The following is a 7,745-nucleotide window of genomic DNA, read 5'->3' on the forward strand; positions in this document are numbered from 1 at the left end:
TCCGCAGCCCCGCAGCATGGCTCGGTGTGTTACCTTGCAGCCTTTATAAAGAAGATTCGGGTATTCGGAGATCACAGAATCAGTCACAGGATCACGGAATCAGTTAGGCTGGAAAAGACCTCTGACGTCATCGAGTCCAACCCATGACCGAACACCACCGTGTCAACTACATCACAGCACTGAGTCCCACGTCCAGTCTTTCCTTAAACACCTCCAGGGGCGGTGACTCCACCAGCAGTCCATTCCAGGGTCTACTCACCCTTTTCGTGAAGAAATTCTTCCGAATGTCCAACCTAAACCTTCCCTGGCACAGCTTAAGACTGTGTCCTCTCATCCCGTCGCAGGCTGCCTAGGAGAAGAGACCGCGCCGCACCTGGCTACACTCTCCTGCCAGGAGAGTGCTAAAGTCACCCCCGAGCTTCCTTTTCCCCAGGCTGAACAACCCCAGCTCGTTCAGCTGCTCCTCACAGGACTTTTGCTTCACCAGCTTCATTGCTCCTCTCTTTCACTGCAGTATAATTTGGATGGGTAGGCTGGTTTTGCTTGGGGTAGAGTTTCTTTCCTTCACAGTGCTGGTACTGGATTTGTGCTGAACACAGGATTGATAATACAGAGATGTTTTTGTTACTGCTGAGCAGGGCTTACACAGAGCCAAGGCCTTTTCTGCTTTTTGTACTGCCATGCTGCTGAGGGGGCTGGGGGTCCATGGGAGGTTGGGAGGAGACACAGCTGGGACAGGTCACCTTAACTGTCCAAAGGGATATTCATGATCAGTGTGTCATCATGATCAGTACATAAACCACTCTGGGCTTAAGCCCAGCTGGTACCTAATCCCCACACGGCTGTTTGCTCACTGCCCCACCAGCAGGATCAGGGAGGGAATCGGAAGGATAAAAACTAGAGAGCTTGTGGCTTGAAGACAGTTTAACAGGGAAAGCAAAAGCATGCAGACAAGCAAAGCAAAACAAGGAATATATTCACAGTTTCCCATGTTTGGGCAGGTGTTCAGCCATCTCAAGGAGAGCAGTGCTCCATCACACGAATCGATGACTTGGGAAGACAAATGCCATCACTCCAAATGTGCCCTCCCTTGCTTCTTCTTCCCTCCACTATACTGGTCATGATGTCACATGGTCTGGAATATCCCTCTGGACAGTTGCAGTTACCTGTCCCAGCTGTGTATCTTTCCAGCCTTCCAAGCACCCCCAGCCCTGTTACGAGCCTGGCAGTACAAAAAGCAGAAAAGGCCTTGGCTCTGTGTAAGCCCTGCTCAGCAGTAACAAAAACATCTCTGTATTATCAATCCTGTGTTCAGCACAAATCCAATACCCAGCCCCTTACCAGCCACTGCAAAGAGAATTAACTCTACTCCAGCCAAAACCAGCACAATGGGGCTTGTGTATGGATAGGGTTCTGTGCCTTTCTAATCTCATTAAATTAAAAAAACAAAAATCAAGTACCCTTTTCTCAGCATTTTTACACTCCTTGGTCTCTGCATCCCCTGTGGCATCTTCCAGCTCACTTGAGTGAGTTGGACAGGTGCAAGTTTTTTTTCTCACATCTGTGGCAAGAAAGGGTCTTGCGTACATCCCACGGTGACTGACTTGTAACTCAGTGGGAGATGAACATCAGAAATGAGTAGTTCTAAATTTCTGTCAGAAAATGGACTTGGAACAGGCTGCCCAGGGAGGTGGTGGAGTCACCATCCCTGGAGGTGTTCAAGAAACACAGTTTCTTGAAAACAGCTAGTATTGATTTTAGAATATTAATAGCATCTTGTTAGTCCTAGAAAATGTTATTAGAAGAATTTTAATGCAAAAGGTGAATCACTTGAAGAATATGGTAGCAAAGAGTTCATCAGAAACAGTACTGTGGAAAGACAGACAAGGTATGCACCCTTGTACAGTTTTCTTTGTGATGATAATTTTTGTTGTTCCCTCTTAAAGAAAATTCCTACATTTCTTTACTGCAGAATCTTTAAAGACCTGACAGAAGCAGCTGTAGCAGGAAAAAGCTTAACCACTGCATTGCAGAACTGGGCAATGCTCCCTAACAGGCAACTTAATGGGACAGCAGAAATGCCATGAACAAATGGTACAAAATGAGCTTCTGTACCCACAGACAATACTGATATTTTATAATGGATTTGGTTATAAAGATTTTAGCATGGAAGAGTTAAACCTAAGATGTACTTAAGTGGCCAGTGAGTAAAGAACACTAACTGGCCTCTTTCTCCATTGCACTATGTTTTGCACTATCACTTACATTTACAGAATATAAGCAGCCAGTGTGAGGCAAATGTTTATGGAAAACTGATTTTGCAGCATTTTGTGGAGGTTTTGTCAGGATGTGACGGGATAGTTTGCAAAGCAAGCACTCTCTTTTTAAGTTTGGTACACGAACAGTAAAGAAAATTCCAATTCTTTCTGGACATAAAATGGTGTGTATGTTACAAATACATATTTTTGTCATCAATTTATATGTAGAGGCTATACAACAATTACTAATACAATTATGTAACACAGATAAAAATATCTGAAGAACAGATGGTTGCTTCAAAAAAAATTTTAATCCAAATAATTTTATTAGCTCAGGCATCTTCAGTGCATTTTTTTTGGTTAATGTGAAAGTTAATCTTTAAAAGTATTGATATGACAGATTAAAATAAATGGGAAAACCTTTGTAGAGGAGAACAATACAAATATAATAGCTTTCATGTAGGTGTATTGTTCTCTTATGCTGGAGGAGGTTATCTCTGCAAAATTTCCCTGGGACAAGGATAATATATGCCATAATGGATTATGCACAGTCCAAAACACTGTCAGACAGGCTTAAAAAGGAGCTGAAGTTTCTGCTGCTGAGGCCACAGAATAAAGAGGTTTGGCATGACTGACTCCTGGCTGTTTCTAATGTAAGAACCTCTAGCAAATTTCAGTTTGATTTTGCATGCCAGTTTTTTTCTCTCTCCTTGGTAATTGGCTTTTCTAAACACTTGTGAAAGATACATTTCCTTTAGAAAGCTGCTGCTCAGAGAAGCTTGAAAATGTCACTACAGTTCATAAACTATGTCAGCACAGGCAGAAATACAATTTAAGAAACTCGATCTCTAATCCTCTGCCTTAGCCATTATGGTCTGAGCTTTCATAATGTTTTATTAGATTGCTTGTTTACCGTTTATTTTTTGGTCAGGAAAATAAGATCAGTCCTTTACTAGCAATACAATTACAGTTCTTTGCCATAGATTTATAAGAGTAGGAAAAAAAAATTATTTGTTGCACATTAAGGCTAAAATGTGAGTGTGTAACATCTGCCCATCAAATACCAATGAAGTTACCTACTCACACTGATCATTGGAAAACAATTCTGAAACGCTGGTTTGTTTTGATGTTCTCCTTCATGATAGATCATCTTGTATATTCAAACAAACAAACAAACAATCCCAAGACCCCCCACGTTTTTCCATGCACCTTTTTTCATTAAAACAAATGATTCTTTAAAATACCATGACTTGTCACTACAGTTTTGCCAGCCTGTTTAGAATTGGGTTTTGATGTCTTTATAAAAGAAACTGCTATTCTGCCTCTTAGAGCTTTTTGTTTGTGTTGTAAGTGGAAATAATGCTGTTTGGCAGATCTCTCTTCAAGTTCATTGAAAATATGTAGTTATTAGAAAATACACAACCACAAGGGCCCCAGTAAATTCAACCTTCAGTTGTTAAGCAGCTTCACCCAGTGCTGTGAGCCTGGCGCTCTAAATGCCCACACAAAGCACAGTGGGAGGGGGCATGTCAGGCACACAGCTTTGCTGGGTGGGTCCATTTCTCAGGTTCCTGTCACTTTTAGCACATATTTGTTAAGCAGCTAATTGAACTGGCCTTTATTGGGTGCATGACAGACCTTTCACTGTGCCTTTGTGAAGGGGGAGTAGTTTGCATATCCATAAGAGTACTCCTTCATCTTTTCTACTTTATTCACTTCCTAAATGATGAAAAAAAACCAAACCAAAACAAAAAAACCCAACCAAAAACTAAATTGAGCAGATTTTTGTATTTAATGATACTGTCTTAATTAGAGTGAAACTTACCTTGTGCCTTTTCTTTTCATACTTAAAGTGGGTCGTTTCTCAACATTTGTCAGAGGTACTTTATTGGCAGCTACAAGGTCTGAAGTCACACATTCAGAAAGTAAATTAAGTGTTGAGGACAGATGCCATTGCAGAACTATTTGTGCTTTCCCACTGACCTACCTTTAACTGCAGCAAAGTCTTTACTGCATTCACATCTGAGGTAAACCAGGATTTGAATTTCAGCACCTGTTGTCTCACCAGCTTTGCCACATTTTGACAGCATCCAAAATACACTCAGTGCTTTCCAAAGAAAGATCCTATAATCTAAAACAGGAGACAGGTAGAAAAGAGACATGTATAATGCAAAAAACCCAGTGTAAACCAACCGCATCTATTTTCCCTTTTGATATTACCATGGTTAAAAACCCAAATGTTCCTTCCCTAATTCAGATCTTTGGCTTCTTGCTGCAGCCATCAGTAGCTCTGGTTCCACGTTTTTCAGTCACTCCTTCTAGCTGCAATGAACAATTCTTCTGTCATTCTATCAACAAGTTGTTGATACCAACAGAGATGTGTGGATTGCCTAATAAAGCACAGATACAGGCTACCAGCAGCAGTGAGAACACAAACACCTTTTTGATGCCCTTAAGCACCCATCACAACAAAGCCCAATTCCTTCCAAAATTCAAATGCACCTCAGATTTCAGTTGAACAGGATACATTTTGGAAATCAACTAAAGCTAAAAGGTGGGAGGTCCTGCATCTGTTGCCAGGCTTTATGTATTTTGTGCATGAATTTTTTTACCTTAAAAATTATTTTCACAGTAATCCCTAATTTCTTAGCAAGGTGATGTGAATAGCCTATAAATGTATTGATTTACATATCTTCATAAACATACATGCATATTCAATGCAGTACATTATTTACCTAAATGACAGTTTCTAGGTCTACCAAATAATTTTCAATTAAAGGTACACATTCCTTCTGGAAGCAAAATGCCCTTTTTGGGACATAATCTGGTTTCTGTGCAGAGCCCTCGTCAGCCAGGAAGTCCTTCTACAGTTCCTTGCTCTGTGGTACCATGGCATTTGTTTAGGCTGGGTTTGCACCTTTGCATTCCTTTGCCTCATATTCATTAAAACCCATCATATCTGGTACCTTCCACTACTGCTTCCTTTCTGGGAGCATTTGCCACAAAGGAGCAGCACCCAGCCTTACAGAAGCTTAATCCTGAAGTGCATTTAGGAAACTCTAGGACATGTTCCGGGGGCCTCTCACAATCACTAATGAAAACGGTCCTTTAAGACGGCTTCCCCTAATGATCCCTTATAGGTTTAATACCTGTTATCCTCTACTACTTCTCCTAATGTGAAGCCATTGATCTCTACCCCCCACTCCCTCTGGAGAAGGGCTATGGCTGGCATGACTGCAGCTCATGGTGTAGGAACCAAGGGGGCACAAGGTAGTGGGGCACAGCCTGACAGAGACTTTACTTAACTGCTTCCATCGAGCCCAGCATTTAAAACTACCTCCTCATGCTTGTAAATCTGTACAATATGGTGCTGGCCCACCAAAAAAACAATGCCTTAGCATGCTTTGGCTGTTGCATAGATGAGAAAAATACCACATTTCTCAACCATGATCAAATAGGTTCTTACTAATGCAGGGTATTATACGGGCCCAGAAACTGGGTGTTACAAATAGGAACAACTTCGCTGAACATCAAGAGTGGCAATTTCATGAATTGAAAAGCCTGAGGGATCAATCCATTGTTACAGAAAATGGGAATATGAAGCAGGTAAATTTTATGTCTGGTTCCAGACATTATCTCTGGAGGATATTGGATGATTTCCATCCATAGCAGATGCATAAATCATCAAAAGTTAAAGTACTGGAAAATTGCTAACCCTTCCAGTCACTTTAATGTGTTCTGCCCTGCTTTGAACAAGGCTGCAGATCTGAGAGCAGATCTCTCTGTGCCTTCCTACACCGGTTTAACAAGTTTAGCAAAAAATACATTATTGTCATTAATTTTTACCATGGGAAAAATAAAAATCTCTGCACAGCAAAGCTAGGACAAAACTAAAATTGAGAAATTCTGATCACTTTTTAAGGAGCATAACTTCTGCAGAGTACAGTTGGTTATTATTTGGGTGTTAACAATTTTGTACTGAGATTTCCTTGGCTGAGGTATTTAGTTTCTTTAACTTAGGTAGAAGTCAGTCTCACTCCCGTTGTTTTCAGAGAACAGCACTAACCCAAAATCCATGTCTTTCAGAAAACAGCTTCCAGAAAGTTGTTAATTGGATCAGTTCCCAACTTTAAGAAAATAATTCAACTAAAAGCTATAGTTCAGTTAATTATCATCACTTTTTTTCCTTCTGACTACATGATGCTTTTCAGTGCTTTGAATAATCTGTCAGGAGAAAGATTAGGAAAAGTCATTACTTGACAGTAACTTCCTGATTGCAATAAATGAACTCCAAATCAGGAGGAGAAGAAATATACAGATTTTTAAAAAGGCTTTTGTTCTCTGAAATGTCTTCTGAAGCTTTAGTATTTTGGATTTCATTATAGTAAGTTAAAATTAAGTTCTTGATATCAAGTTGCCACCTGTGTTAGAGGAAAAAATCCTTGCAGAAATACCTGTAAGAGCCAGAGGAAGAAGTGAGAGTGTGTGTGACACAAGGCAAATCTTACGGAACATCCTCAGCCAACCAAGGACACCTAAGTAACTAGGACTCTTTCCTGGGCACAGATTTGCCAAGGGGGCTTTCTGAGAGGTGGAGGATGATAGCAGAGCAATTCCTTGCTTTCCAGGAGTGAAAATAAAGGTCATCACTATACCAACATTGGGGAAGCATTTAAGCCATGCCTTACATCAACACCAGAAGCACAATCCATGCATTTTGTATGACTTCAGCAATCTGGGAAAGTAAACACAAGAGGAATACACTGACCACCTTAGAGCTTTTACCCTGAAATGACAGAACTTAAACACAGAGGAAATACTTGGTTTCAGTTGGAATGATGTCATTCCTTTGACAAGGAAAGGATGGTAAAGTCAGAAAGTCTCATCAATAGCACTCAAGTACATATAAACAGACCCATAGCATGCACAATTCACCCCAGGAAAGAAGATTCTCACACAGAAAAAATAATTACATGGTGTAACTCAAACTTGTGAGATGAACCACATGACAAACTCCAAACAAACCATGTTTAGAACAAGCCTGAGGACATACTGAAATGGCTGTGGGAAAGGAGGCTGCCAGTTTAAGCCAAAGACAGACATAGCTGTCTGGTAAAATTAAATAGTGCAATAAAAGGGTTAACCACTAAAGCCTTCTATCTCATTAGAAAACAGATATTTTATTCCACACCACTTACTGAACAAAATTTTTTTTTGTAATACGGGAGAAATGCTACCAAGGGTGACAGCACCAGGAGACATTTGACAGACATCAGATACACAGCAAAGAGTATTTTTTAGTTCCTTGAAGTACCACATACCATCAATCTAGAATGTTTGGTGCTCAGCATATGATGCTTAATGCTGGCATTCATTCCAATGGATAGATCACTTTCCAATGGATAGATGACTGACCAGTCATTGTGTGGTTAAACAGACATCATGATGAGGTTTATTTTTACCTGTAAACATTGCCTAAAGCACCTG

Source organism: Corvus hawaiiensis, chromosome 2, assembly GCF_020740725.1.
Source record: "Corvus hawaiiensis isolate bCorHaw1 chromosome 2, bCorHaw1.pri.cur, whole genome shotgun sequence".
NCBI classification, from domain to species: Eukaryota; Metazoa; Chordata; class Aves; order Passeriformes; family Corvidae; genus Corvus; species Corvus hawaiiensis.